This window comes from Pinus tabuliformis, chromosome 2_2 (assembly GCF_031772625.1).
Source record: "Pinus tabuliformis cultivar Carrire ecotype Pingquan chromosome 2_2, CPIR1, whole genome shotgun sequence".
NCBI lineage: Eukaryota > Viridiplantae > Streptophyta > Pinopsida > Pinales > Pinaceae > Pinus > Pinus tabuliformis.
Window position 1 is genome coordinate 397,593,879 of NC_142300.1, and position 15,196 is coordinate 397,609,074.

Genomic DNA, 15,196 nt, shown 5'->3' on the forward strand with positions numbered 1-15,196 from the left:
TCCCACATCTACGACATGAAATGAAGCAAATGATTTTTTGAGGTGAAATTGATCTGATGATATAAGGTTCAGGAATGGCAGTCATGAAAAATGGAGGGTGAAGGTATTGTAGTGGATGAGGCATTAACTAGATGGTGAATTCTCTGAATGACTTCTCTTGAACATATCGACGACACTGAGATGGATTGTTAGCATTAACCCCAAAATATGGATGGTATGGAGGACCAATGGTGATATGACTAATGAACGGAATAACCCAACCCAGCTCAATCATGGTGATGGAGTGATAGTGTCATGTTCAAGAGCGACCTGCTACCATAAAATTCTTCAAGTTTTCTTCCCTTTTTCCCCAGTCATTGTTGACCAATACCTCTTTATTTTGTTAATCTTGAGGAGGATAACATATTCTTGTTCTATAATTTTCCCTTCGAGCAAACTTGCCGCTATGTTATAGCGAGTCTAGCTACAGTGAAACTCGTTCTTGCCTGGGTGGAAAAGTTTGTTGCTATTGTTTTAACGAGTTTAACGAAAAAGACAACTCGGTCCTTTTCGTGTTTAGAGAGTTTGAAAAGGGACGAAAAGAAAACTCTAGTAGCTCTTTTTCATAGCGTAATCCCTTAAGTTCGAAAAGGATTAAAATAATACGAAAGGGATGACTTTTCCGATCACCTTTAGCGAGCCGAAAAAGACAAGCGTTCGAAATTTTTCATGAGATAATCCCTCAGGTCTCAAAAGTTTAAAATATACAGGAGGGATGGCACTTCCAATCACTTTAGCGAGCTGGAAAGGCCAATAGCTCAACAATCTTTTCATATTTAGCGAGTCTGAAAAGAGTTTAAAGGAGACTCGTTTTTTGAGGAACGAGTGGCGTTTATGGTAGTGACTGGTTCCGGGTAATATTGGAACTTCTCAAAACATGGTGATGTGAAGAGGGTGGCTAACAGGACCACTCATTCCAGCTGTTCCTCAAAAAGGTAAACAATCAACTGGAAGCGTATGATCAGCCAAAAGAATGGAGGTGATGGCAAGAACACAACCAAGGCTCAAAGGCTAATGTAATGACAATCACAAAGGTTATTTACCGAAGGTGGGTTCATTTTTTAAAGATCTTGAACTCTGGGGGAACATATGCTCAGTCGGCAGGTTCATTTTTTAATGAGCTTGAACCTTGCGGAAACATTGCTCATTCGGCGGGTTCATTTTTTAACGAGCTTGAACCTTGCAGAAACATTGCTCATAGCCTTTTTATGTAGGCTAAAACCGACCAAACTACAAAGCTAAAACACTAAAAAGCTAAGGAACTACTGAGGTTAGGTAGGATGGTTTCATCAGCAATTTAGACAAAACACTTCCTTTGCTTCGTCTGTAGCACAGACAAAGATGAATGGTGGATTAGACCAATCACCTAACCTAAGAAGTTGAAAAAACTAAAAAGCTAAAAAGATTAAAAAAAATATGAAATTGGTCATTTTTTTCTTGCATAAAAAGGTTTGGATGCCCCTAGGCATCGAGAAAAGGAGAGTCTCCAAGTAATCATATGGATATTACTGCGGTTAAGAAGGATTGTTTTTATCAGCAGAGCTGATGAAACGCTTCCTTGGCTTTTTCCATCAAATAGACAAAGGTGAATGGTGTGAGATAACACTTCCAATCACATAACCTATAGGGAAAAATATATTTTCAGCTGGGTTCGTCCATCTAAGAAAACCAAGGTGCATGCCCCCTAAGCTTCGTTACATTCACCAGACTACTTGCGGTAATTAGGTGGACGGAATGAAAGTTGAAGAGACATTCTCAATGCAAAAGGACCATTTAGGGATGATGTTTGACTTGAAGCTGTGTTTGAACCGGGAAATGAAAGCTGGTCAACAGTGACAATTTTTCCTTCATGCGGGAAACACATCACTCGAAAGAGTGTTGAAACAATATCTTCCATGTTGTAAAAATAGTCACATTCGAGGAGTAGATTGTGATCTAACAGTCCTTGGACTACCATCACGTTCAAGTGAACGATTTTCCTTCTCAAATTTAACAGCAATTTAGGAAGGATCCCTAACAGTCGTCTGGTTCCTTTGTTAAAGCCTGACAAATTCTGTGTAACAGGCATAAGTGATGGTGAACCAAGCGCTTTCCAAGCAGTTGAGGAAAGGATACTCACTAAAGCCCCTTCATCTATGATAGTGTTGAACACGATCATTTTGTAAACTTGTACTATGATCCGAAATGGTACATTAGAAGGAAGGTGAGATCTTGCTAGTCGATTCCAATCAAAGGAAGCGATTAGACTGCTTATAGGGGGTACCAAATAAACGGGTGAAATAACCCCTTGAGTAGCAGGAACTGGGTTATTCTCTTCCTGTTGTGAAGGAATGGGTAGATTTCCCCCAAGTTCATCGGACTCTAAAGTAACAAAAGAAATTGAACAGTATTGTTCTCACTCTCTTTGGGAAGGATATGATCTTCTAAAGGTAAAACTAGGTTGACTGCCATTTCGACCTGTTGACTTTGGTCCGGTATGGACTCAAAAGATTCACTTTCAACGATAGGTGTTTCGACCGACAATTGAGTTATGTTAGTCAGATTTTCAACTAGTAAAGGATTAGGGGAGAGTTTCTTGTATCCAAGTGGAAGTCGCTGCACTGAAGCAGGACGGTTATGCAAGACTCCTTTGGCTTCATCCAAAAAATGACAACAGGGAAGAGTATGGTTCCCTTCACATAACTTACATGGAATTTGGACCTTTCTTTTCTACCCATTATTACTAGTTGATGGTGTGCTGTCAACTTTATCACTAGAGGTTGACAACACCGTTCGGTGCAAAGGGGGGGACCATTCTCTCAAGATCCGAGGAATGCACAGACATTCTCGATGTAAATGGTATCCTCTACAAATTATGCATGGATATTTAGGTTTGAAAAGCTTAGTGTGCAGATTTTCCCCAGATGCTGCATGGTTGCCCCCTTGCTTAATTGACTTCTTCTTCTTCTCCTTCCCTTTATTCTTCTTCTCAAGCACTTGGTTACTAACATAACTATTTTCACCAAGCGAAGATGAAGAAGGGGAGGGAGAAACAAACTAAGAGGAAGGTGAAGGGTCAACTTCAGTATCAACTGGATGCTGATTCGATTGTTAAGGAATCACGGTGTTTTGAACAACAGAGGTTGAGAATAGCCATACTAGCAGGCCAATAGTAAGTCCCGGAAGGGACAAAGTAGCCATATGAGGTGCAACAATATTTCCCCAAGATGTAAAAGGACTAGGAATCAACTCAAAATGGATTCCATGATTGGTGGACTCTATTATATCAACCTAAGACCAATGAAGGAATAGGGATGTTATTCTGAAATTAATAAATTTTAATGACGCTTTGACACAACTTTTTCTTTTTCAATTTTTAAGAGTCGAGAAAAAGCTAAAGATGACTCTAGTCCCCTTCGATTTTTAATGAGCCTGAAGTGACAAGTGCTCAGATGGACCTTTTATTTTAAAGAGTCGAAAAGGAACGAAAGTGACTACTCTGGAGATCTAGACAGAGGGATTACCAAACCAATCACAAAACTGCAAAATACACCTTGGTGATAAATTAAAGAGAAATTACCAAGGACTTATGTATGGCAGTCAATCTTCCCGAATGTAGCGTTCAGTGGATTGCGATTGATAGGGTGGCAGACATGGCTTCCTATGGATAAAGGATATAAGCCTATTGTGGTCTCCCAATATATACGCAATGGTACAGGGAGCACAAGTCCGTGCTAGCACTTGTCGTATCAAAGAGGAGGAATCACCCAACCTTCAATGAAAATGATAGTTACTAGATTTTACAATGCCAGAACACGTCTCTAGCCTAGACCTCTAGATGTGTTGCATTAGGTTCCAAAGCGTTGTTAAGTTCATTGAAATTTATTTTAGAGTTGATCTTGTTTAGAAGTTCGCCTTTCAATGGTTCACCGCGTGATGTAGATGTAAAATTCCTAAATATGCAATCTAAAATGATAAACAATCGTTGTTTATTTTTAGCAATGAAAATCCTAGCTACTAAGGAAAGAAGATTACGATTCTTTCAAATAAAGAGCAAAGAGCATACACTAAATGCACTTTTCCTAAATCATTTTTTGCACGCAGTATAAATGTAAATGCAAATGCATGTATTTGTTTTTCATGCCCCTTAATGTGAAAAATTCCAAAAAGGAAAACTAAGTATAGATCTAAAATATTTTCTTCAAAGCAACATTTCGACAATTTCTTTTCAAAATGAAAGGAAAACTTAAACGACACTTTTCAATTTCGAATAGAAGATGTTTTTGACACTTCAAATATCAACAAATCAAATCAAATACAGGACAAAAAGTTAAATTGACTATCCAAAGAACGAAGATTCAATGACACTTCTCTTTTTTGACACAAAACGACAGTTAGGACAATTTTTGCACCAAAACGACAGATCGATTTAAGCAACTTTTTGACAAAGGATTGAAAATGATGGACAAATACATAAAAACATTTACTAATCCTAATCAATGGAGGCTGAACTATGTAAAGCAAGGAGGCTTCAGCAATGAGATACTGTTCATAAACAACAAAACAATTGAACAGAGCCAAAAACAAGGACAAAAACCCAAATTTCAAGGAGAGAAATAGGATTACTCAGTCATCACACCTATGCTTCACAGAAATAGGGATGCATCTCACCTGCTACACTTAGGAAGTGCAATGCATACTGGCTTTCAGTGACAGACAGTCCAATGGGCTAGGGAGCGCAACTGAGGTGGGTTTTGGCTCAAATATGCAGCTGATTTCAGTGAGTTAAGCTGAGCTATTATGGATAGTAAAGAGCAAAGTACAGGGGTATGATCTTGGAAGGTTATTGAGCTACCAACAGGGCATCTAGAATTCTTGTTAGTTAGATGTTCAAATCATAAACTAAACCGGAGATTGACTGAAGCAGCATTCATCTACTTTGCAATTGCAGAGCAAGAGCTGTTCGAAGGCTATCTGGCTAACTTCAAGCTCCATCTATAGTTTATAAAACAAACAATAAAAAACAAACAAACAAACTATTCAATCCCCAGTGGAGTTGCCATTTTTTTCTGGGAAAACTAGTGTCTTTTGGATTTGCTAGTCCCACTAGGATTGGTAGCTATCCTAGAAACAAACAATCAAAGCACTTTGCAATTTCCTCTATGTATGATAGATAAGAGAGAAGAAAAGGGACCAACCTGGATCTTCCGCTTGACTCCTTGCTTGATTTCTCTCTCCCTTGATAGAGCTTGCAACTCCTCTCCATGCTTATCTCGCTTGGAGAGTACCTGTAGAAACACAGTAGCAAAGAACCATCAAAGCATCTTGATCTATTATATCATAAGCATTGTAGAATCAGAAATACAATGAACATACAATGGCATTCACAAATACACAATTCTATGGAGGAAAACTCAAAGAACTTTATTAAATAGAATGGAGAATTACAACGTAGCTGTCTAATCTACCATCATCCTCCCAGCATCAAAGCCCTCTTCACCTCATGAAAAGCAAGATCACCCAACAATTAAAAGCCCTTTCTCAAAGACAAACTATCAGCACTTCCTTACAAATTACCAAATTCTAGGCTCAGATCTCTCAGATGAGGGATCCATTTATAGATGTCTACAAGGGTGTGAGTCATCTCTGGTTTTTTGATTAGTGTCATTCCACTTGTTGTTCTTGGTTCCACTTGGAGATTTTTTGGATCTCTTACTCATCCTTGGGCAAATTCAAAGAGGCAAGTGTCATAGGAGAAGTTTCTGGAAGATTCCATGAGCATCCACTTAGCAAACTGTCTTGGACATTTGTCCATCCTCGCTCATTGCACCCCACAAAAGGCCTCTTTAATATGCATCGCACCTAGCTAGTGTAGAAGTCAGTGTGCATCGCACCCTGACAGTGGAGCAATCAGTATGGTCCAGTTTTGGCAAGTTCTAAGCGGTTTTTCAGGTGGAACTTTTGGGGAATGATGTAATTAGTTGAACATGATCCTTTACGGTATGTGGTGGGCTCCAGTATTGAAGTAATAATGTTGCAACTCCTGGGACTCCCTTCTTTACTTTTATCAACCCGCTAGTTCGTAACAAACTTGGAAATGACGGTGCTATATGCACAATTACTAGCTCTTGCCGCAGGCTGTCACTTGATCAACTGGCACAAGTCTGCTAGGAGATTAAGCCAACTTCTATGAGCTCTCAGAAGAAGCTTTTAACTATGATGGATGAAAGCTAACTCTAAGGAGGCTAATCTATTTGTAGAAAGAAACTAAAAGATGAAAGGAAATGCAAGCCCTAGCAAACCTTAGTTTTACCGACTAAACCTACTAGTGCAAGAAAAGAGATGAAAGCTGCTGAAATGGATGTCATTGACTCTTGGAAAAGTAAAATGTATGTGTTTAAGCTACTTCTGAAGTAAAATCTGAAAAAAAAAAACAAAAAAAAAAAAAAAAAAAACATCTTTTTGTATTTTTGAGTAATTTTGCAGAATTATTATGCATGTGCTTTAATTTTTTTTTACTGTGCAAAGTTTGATTGACGAAAGGAGATGGGCTAGGTGCTTGCAGGTGGTTGGGAAGGTGAGAAGAGGGCCTAAGGGTTCCCTAGCACCCTTCCAGAGAGTTTCACAACGATCAGATCTCGAGAAAATGCCCACGTGATCTTCTACAGGAAGTCTGCAGGGGTTCTACAAGAAGAGCCGAGAGAGGATTTTTGAGGGTTGATGGAGGAAAATAGGTGGGAAAGTGGAAATGGAGGATGGATGAGGCTGTGAAGAGTTCTAGGACCTAGTAAATGAGGCTACGGAGTGATGAAGATGGTTGGATTTGTTCAAGGATGAAGGGAGCAATGTTGCACAAAAATGTAGAAATTAGGTCGAATTGGAGGTATGGCAAATGAAGGGAAGGAATCTGGAAGTTGGGGTTGGAGCAGGTGGTATGATGAAGGAAGGATAGGTAGGGATGTATTACAGGTGATCTGCACACTATTTCTCAAACTAATCAAACAAAGACTATGCAAACCAAAGATCTAGCTATCTTGACCTAATTTGACCTAGAAACCCAGCAATCATGATGAACAGAACTTTATTGGTAGAAAATCATGTAAGATAGCTATGAAAACTAAACAAGAATAGATCTACGCATGTAATCACAACTGGTATCAACTTTTGCAACTGAGAATCTAACACTAGCAATTGCATGAAGAAGCAAGAACAGTGTTTTTGTGGCAGCAAGGACACCTTGGTCTCAGCTCATGGTCCCGAGGAGGGAGAGGTGAGATCAAGGGTTGCTTGATGGCCTTTTTCAAAGATATTTTCTGTTACCAACCTATCAAATCAACCTGAACATGAAAGCCTATTTTAATCATCAAAAATGACATAAGTAACAAAGCAATATGTTAATCTAAGTAGCAGAAATTATTCTAGAATGCAGCAAAAACATATAAAAGTACACAAAAGGAGGTACTAGCACTTGGGTTGGGCCCAACCCCAAGAGCTACAGCCTCCTAAGAAAAAGCTTAGAGCTGATGCAAAATGAGACTAATCTCCATTACTCAAAAAATAACCATGTCACAAAAATGTTTACAGCAAAAGCTCCAAAATGGGCTAGAAGGCAGAGCAGCACTAAAGTGCGAAAATACAACTGTTCAAAAGCTAACCTATGAAGGCTGGAAGCCTTCCTGTTTATGCACTACTAGGACCTCCAACAGCCCTCCTTAACTCAAGGGGCTTGGCTGCTCAAAATTGCAAGTAATTAGCCACTTCACAAAAGTTGCTTAGTTGCCCTTGGGGATCATCTTCGGTGGGCTGCTGAACTCCGAGATGATGGTGGAGAACTCGAGGAAGGGGAAATTTAGTGCAGGAGACACCCTTCCTACAAATCCTTAGCCTTGCTCCCTCGTACTTGGCTTTCAACTGGCTCATAAATGCTTGACCTTGGTCCAAAAGATGTCCAAAAATCTGCAATAAGCACGTATTAGACTTCATGGTCAAGTGACTATTCTCATTCATTCAATTAACATAAATATACTCAAAAGCATGCATAAACTATGAAGAATGGTGGATTAATGGAGAAAAATAGGCAAAATGAGCCCAATAAGTGACCCATTTTTGGGGCTCATCATCACCCCCTGCTAAATGGGTTGCTCATCCTCTAAGCAACTAATCTAGCTCGTCATCTTTGATTGCCTTGACTGCCTCTCTAACATCCCAGGCTTCCGAGGTGATGTCCTCTTCTCAGTCATGAAACCCTACTTTTCTCTCTACTTCCTCCCATTGCCTGTGCTCTTCTTCTTCTTTGACCCCTTCCAGCAGTCATAAAAGCAATGGAGGACTAAACTTTAGGCCGATCCAGTTGGCCTACAGATTTTGCATTGACTATTTATAGAGTGGTACTCTTGCCAAGGCCTCCCTCATCTTTGTTGGGGAGTGGTATTCTCTAAATTTCAGACTGTGGGATAGTGTGTTCCATCTCCTTGTGCAAGCATGAATGCAGTTATCCCCCAACAGTCTTTCCATGTCCTCAAAGTGAGAAATGGCCTGAGCTTGTCTTTCAATGTAATCTGGGTGAACCTGGGGGTTGTTGGCAAGTTGATGATGGGCATACACTAAAGCTAAGGGATCTTCTGGTTCTGCTCTGATCATGAGTGGCTCCCGTAGCTCCCTGTCCATAACATTCTGAATTTCTGCTACCCTCTTTTCTTCATGGTTTAACCAAGAGGCCATGGCCATGAGTTTCACATCCCCCAATGAATCATTGGGGTCACAAATTCATGTTTGGAAGGGCCAAGTTGTGTAAATAGAATTCTGATAACTTGGCCTTATCTTCTACTGAGCTACTATCACACAAAGCCATGAATTGATGGTAATTCTGAAATGGAATGGTGCCCCTTTGGGCCAAGGTGTTAATCTGGAACTGCAACCATTGATCTTTAAGGTATAAGGCATATGACTTGGTAGGTTGCCTACATTGCAAGGCTTCTACTGCCCAGCTGGCCATGCAGGCCAGTTGGGCTTCTTTCTTTTGCACTTGTTGCTTTAGAATCTGTATTTCCTCTGCTGCTTGTGACTCCTTTTCGTCTAGCAGTTTCGTTAGTGTCTCAATCTCAACCTACAACTTGTCCTTTTTTTGTTGTTCATCAGATGTTTCCTTGTCTGCTGGAGGGCCTATCTGCCGTATGACTTCCCTGTAGTTGTAGTTGTTGTTTCAGCAGCTCATTCTCTTCCTACAATTGGGCTCTTTTGCATCTTTCTAATTTTTTGACCATGGCTAGTTCTCCCCTTAACTCTTTTAAATTCTCCTCCATGTGGCCTATGTCCTCAATTCCCTTAGATTTGGAAATTTTCATCCATGTGTGTGTTCTGATCCTCTCCTGTTCCAATGCAAGGAAGAGTGGCACAACAAATTTCTGTGGGATGATTTTCCCACCCTCTAACAGGTTGTAGTACGAGCCCAAGCTAGGGTGAGAGCTTGGTTCCAGTATCTTCTCGGTCCCTCCCTCTCCCTGTGATGATTTGGCTGTCTTTCCCTCCAATTTCTCGGTCTCTTTTAACTTAGCCAGAGTTTCCTGTAGAGACATCTCGACTTCTTGTAGAGCTGTCTTTGAGTCCATCATCATAATTCTCTCTCTCTAGGTGGAGGTTTTTGGGCTTCCTCATTCATAGGTGATAGACATCTTTGAATGAGACTCTTCTTTTGGTTTAGTTGTTGTGTCCTGAATGACAATTGGCTCTTTTGATTGTGGCTGGGGTCTGCCCACTTTTATCCATGTGCTCCTCCTTGCCTTAAAGTACATGGAGGTTTGCCTCGTTCTCTTCCCTTTTTGTTTTGGAGGTGTTCTTAAGGCAGCAAGCACAGCTGCTGCCTCCCTAGCCAATATCTCAGGAAATTTCTCCCCTTGCTGTTCTTTTTCCCTGCTTCCTATAGAAATCCCTGTGTCAATTGTTTCTGTCTGTGTTGTTGCTATTTCAAGATGTGTCTTTTCCTTTTGTTTCTGTGTTCCTGCTTTAGTTGTGACAGCCTTCATTTGGGGTTTTTCAGCCCTCTCTGCTCTACTCTACATTCTCTTTCCCTTGGTGTTTGTGCTGTTGTTTCTTCCTCTATTTCAGGCTCAGCAATCTGGCCCATTTCCCCTTTTTTTTCTGTTCTTTCTGTGCTTGAATGTCCTGTGTTCCTTCACCATTGGTTTTTTCACCTTCTTCAGTGTGTTCTCCCTCCTCACTACTGGATGAGGTGATGTTTTCGGCCAAAATTCTAATATTGTCATCCCTAGACATGTTTCGGAAGATTTCCCAAGATATGGGGACAGTGTAGGTGTGCAAGGCATCTTCCACCAATAGTTTGATGAGCCCATGATGGGCCAATTGATCTGGGATCCATTCATTTAACTTTTTTCCACATTCAATTAGTGATTGAAGAAGAAAATAGGGGATGTTTAGTTTCTTTTCTAGAGGCGAGTCAATTTCATGTCTTAGTTCACACAATAACCTAAAATGATAACCATAGATGATGCTAAATCTTCCTTCACATGTAATGTACTTCATGATTTGGACACTGACTTCACTCCAGAGAGGAGGCAAGCTGGTTCTCCTAACCCCATTTTTGTCTTCTACAGGATGTTCCTTGGACAGAAAGAATGTTTTCTTGGCAGCTTGGCCCAATGACCTCTCTTCTTTGCTCCAAGGGAGCCCTAATGGTAGACCAGTAACTCGACTGATGAGCTCAAGGGTAAGTTCTAGGGTCAAACCCCTAAAACTAACTGTGGCATGTGTCTTTGATTGAGGTCTTAGGGACATTAGAAATTCCTCAGTTATCTCCTCGTCATGACCTTGGATTTTGTCAAAGAAGGACATCCAATTGGCTCAGGTGAAAAGGTCCACCACCTCAGGATGCTTGTGCAGTTTGCTGGAGTCTGAGGGTTCTTTCCTTATGAATCCCCCTGGCATGGTGAGAGTGCTCTTTTTATGATTTGTTCAGAAAAGGGAATGTTGTTTATGGTTTCCCCCTGAACACAAGAAGGAATTTCTCGAGTGTCCAATATCAATTAGCAACAATTCCCTGGTTTTAAGACTGTTGTTACCCAGAACTCAGTTGTCTGGTTATGAAAGGAAGAATTTTGTTTCTACAGACAGAGTACAGAGATCAAGTTTTCTTCTCAGCACACATACAGATATGAAAATTCAAAATTTTTCATACACAGGATGGCCTCCACAGCTGCATATATCTTCCCTACAAGAGAATTTAAAAAAAAAGAGGAAATGTGGAGGAGAATCTTGATGCAGAAACAACTTGGAAACCCAGTGCAATACATAGGTAAATGTTTTACTTCTAATTCATAGGTAGATTTTTCCTCTGATTTCCAAAACTAATGTCATTCAATTCACCACCTTTGCAAAACATACCATGCACAGAGGAGTTTTTTCGAGCCTACCTCGTTTGGAGCTCCAAATTCGACGAAGAAAAATCCCAGACTTCCCTGCTCCGGAAAGTTTTGCAGTCTTTCCTATAGAACTCTTCCTGTAGAAGACCCCCCCGGTAACTGTAGAATGTCACTGCACCTCTGAGTGAGCCCGATACACGAGAGATTTTCAAAAATAGGTAGAAAAACCGGTGGAGGTCGACTGGTTAACAATTTTTGGAAGCGGAGGACGCATACTCCAATCGAGGACGTTGCAAGTGTAAAATGAACAGACGGTGGTGTGAGTTTCAGCTAAGCATATTTTAACTACGGTGTGATTCGTGGTGAGGGAATGAGGTGGCTGGACCGAACCGTTGATCCGACGTCACAGCCATAATTTCTTTGCGTGTTTCTGACCGCCATCACCTCCCCTTCTGCCGTTAACCGCCGCCACCACTACCAGTCCCGACAATTTCTCCCTGAATGGACACTCCACACGTGTTGGCTGCACATCTCGTTTGCAATTTTGAATATAACTAAGCTCGTTCAGATCCAACGAGGCTATGTAACTGGTTGAGGGTGGCCAGTTGATTGGCCACTGATTCCACTCAATCTGAACCATTCCCATAGGCATGCAACTTTTAAAATATAGTTTATGCAATTGACGAATGAGTTTAGTGTTGGAAATAATACTGAGAGGGGGGGTGAATCAGTATTATCAGAACTATAAAACTTTTTCAATGCTCAGAAACATATACGCTACTTTCGTTAAGTGAACCAGCGTGTACACGCAACTGTGTATAAAGAAAACAGCGTATAACTAGAAATCTTATAATTCAGTCAGTTTATCTTCAGTTAAGTGCATGAGGACATTATTCACCATATTAAGAGTAAACAGATGCAGTAGAACAGATCACACAGAAACCACACACATGAACACCAAGATATAAGGTGGAAACCCAATGTGGGTGAAAACCACCTGCTGCAAGTCGTCTCTATCTTTCTTTAATATGAAACTTCAGTTTACAATTTTTTTGTACTGGTGCAGCCTTATACCAGTACGCAGGCTACAACCTGCAGAAGGCTACAACCTTCTCTCATTCTCCAAACTTCCTTGGAAGGGAGCTCCAACCCCCTTTGCTCTTGTACTAGCTAAGATACTAGTACGTAGGTGCTGACCTACAATCTTCTTTCTTTCAGGTACCACCTTTCATACATTTTCAGACTGGATATTCCTGAAGCACAACATTACAATCTGAAGATCACAATTCATTCAACTTTCACAACAGATCATTGAAGCATAAAACAACCGATACTAGCATCATCAAACTTTGAATCACTGAACCACTGAACCCTGTCAATCACCAGTTACCAGAACATAGAGCAGACTACAGAACTCTGCAATAACAGTCAGACCCAACTGTAAACCCAAAAATCAAGCTTCAAAAGATATACGCTACTTCAATGAGATAAACCCACTTATACATGCGCTTTTACCGAAGCCAACCTGCGTACAGATCTAAAAATAAATTCTCTCAACTTGCAGCTGTACCAGACATCAGTTAGACCCAGAACATAACATTGCGACAGTATGCAGATCTAGAAATACACATAATCAACCATATCATAATAGTGCATTTCAAACCATTAGATCCCGATCTATCCTTAGATCTAGTCTTCCATCAACCGATGTGATCTCTCCTTAGCTTAGATCAAGCAACCCAGAACCTGCATATCAGATCTCTTTCTTTTTCAGATATTCAAGCCTTTTCAAAAGATGATGTTGCCTAATGATCTTCTTCTCCTTATATAGCCTTAGGCCTTGCTCAATACCAAGAGCCAAAACCATAGAAATCCAAAACCATCAACTTCAAAACTAGAGATCTACACGTCTGTCAAGGTACTTTGGTCCAAAGACATGGGCACAAGTACCGAGGACTAACTACCATGGACCAAAAGGAAACTTCCCGACATATACGCCCTTTTCTGTTCATGCATCTGCGTGTATACGCGCCTTCGTATATAGCTCTCCTGCGTATACGTCTAAACGGAGATCTGTCATCAAGGAGAGTTGCCATCAAGGACAACACCTGTATCATAGCGCCACACCTGAGCCAAAATGCCAACAATCTCCCCCTTTGGACTTGATGGCAACCTTCAGATCCTTAGAATCATTCTCCCCCTTTGTCATCAAGGGAAAAGGGCTGTGCTCCCACTGAGTACATGCTGATACCTCTGCTTGGCTGTGCTGAATCATGCTCCCCCAGACTGTAGGCCAGATCTGCAAAAGATGTTCTTCAACAAGAACCAAGACTTATACACCATAAGGGACCTTCCTATCACCAAAAGACTCAATACATACATCCATACTCCCTACCAAGAGGGGACATATCAGAAACAACCAATTATATTACATCATTCATCCCAGGCATAGTGGGGAAACTAACATAGGCCGTTACATGACCTTGACACCATAAAAGAGATATCACAAAAGAGAGACATGACATAGAGACAACAGATCTAGACCAAGACTTATGAAAGTCACCAGTAGCATCTGATAAACATCTTTTAGATCAACAACCAGGATTTCTTTCTGAGCTCCTTCTCCTGAAACCAACAACCAAAACATCTAAATGCCAACAATGCTTAATGAGACTTTTAAGATGCTCCCCCTGAACCTGTGCCTGCTCCACCCCCTGAAACTGAGTCTGATGAATTCTGACATACCCATCTTAGACCTTTTCAAACTAGAGTTTTCCCTTGCTGTTCAGAACTCCATATACGCGATTTCTCCTGCATAAACCAGCATATGTACGCGGATATACTTTCTGCAACAAGCGTACAACATACACGCGACTTACCCCACACCAATACGCGTATATACGCGGATATCCTTTACGTAACCTGCGTATACCAACTTTTCTGTAGAACAAACATGCTTCAACAGCAGGATGAAGCATCAACTACTCCCAGCTTTTGTCTGAGATATTCAAAAGTTTCCCTGGGCAGTGGTTTTGTGAGAATATCAGCAACTTGTTCCTTAGAAGGAACATACTCCAACTTGACCTTCTGCTCAAGCACTTGCTCCCGAAGAAAATGGTACTTGATTGGTATGTGCTTGGTCTTTGAGTGCATGACTGGATTCTTTGAAATGTTGATTGCACTTGTATTGTCACATAAGATAGATACTGGTGGAGTGCAAGTGATTTGAAAGTCCTGCAAGGTCTGCATCATCCAAAGAAGTTGTGTGCAACAAGATGCCGCAGCCACATATTCTGCTTCAGCTGTAGATAAGGCAATCGAACTCTGTTTCTTGCTGAACCATGATACTAATCTGGAACCCATGAAGAAGGCACCACCACTTGTGCTTTTCCTATCATCCACACTTCCAGCCCAATCTGCATCTGTGTAAGCATGAAGAGTGAGATCTATATTTCTAGGATACCATAAGCCATAGTTTTGGGTCCCTTGAGGATACTTGAAGATTCTTTTGACTGCCTGAAGATGAGTTTCCTTTGGGTTGGCTTGAAATCTTCCAACAATTCCTACTGCATGTGTAATATCTGGTCGGGTACCTGTCAAATAAAGCAGACTCCCAATCATGGATCTATAAGTGGGTTGGTGAACGGCTGCTGATTCATCATTTGCACTGAGGCTGCATCCTGTAACCATGGGTGTACATACTGGCTTTGACTCTTCCATGCCATACTTCTTCAAGATCTGCTTGAGGTATTTGGTTTGAGACAAGAATATACCTCCTTCATTTTGTTGGATTTGCAATCCAA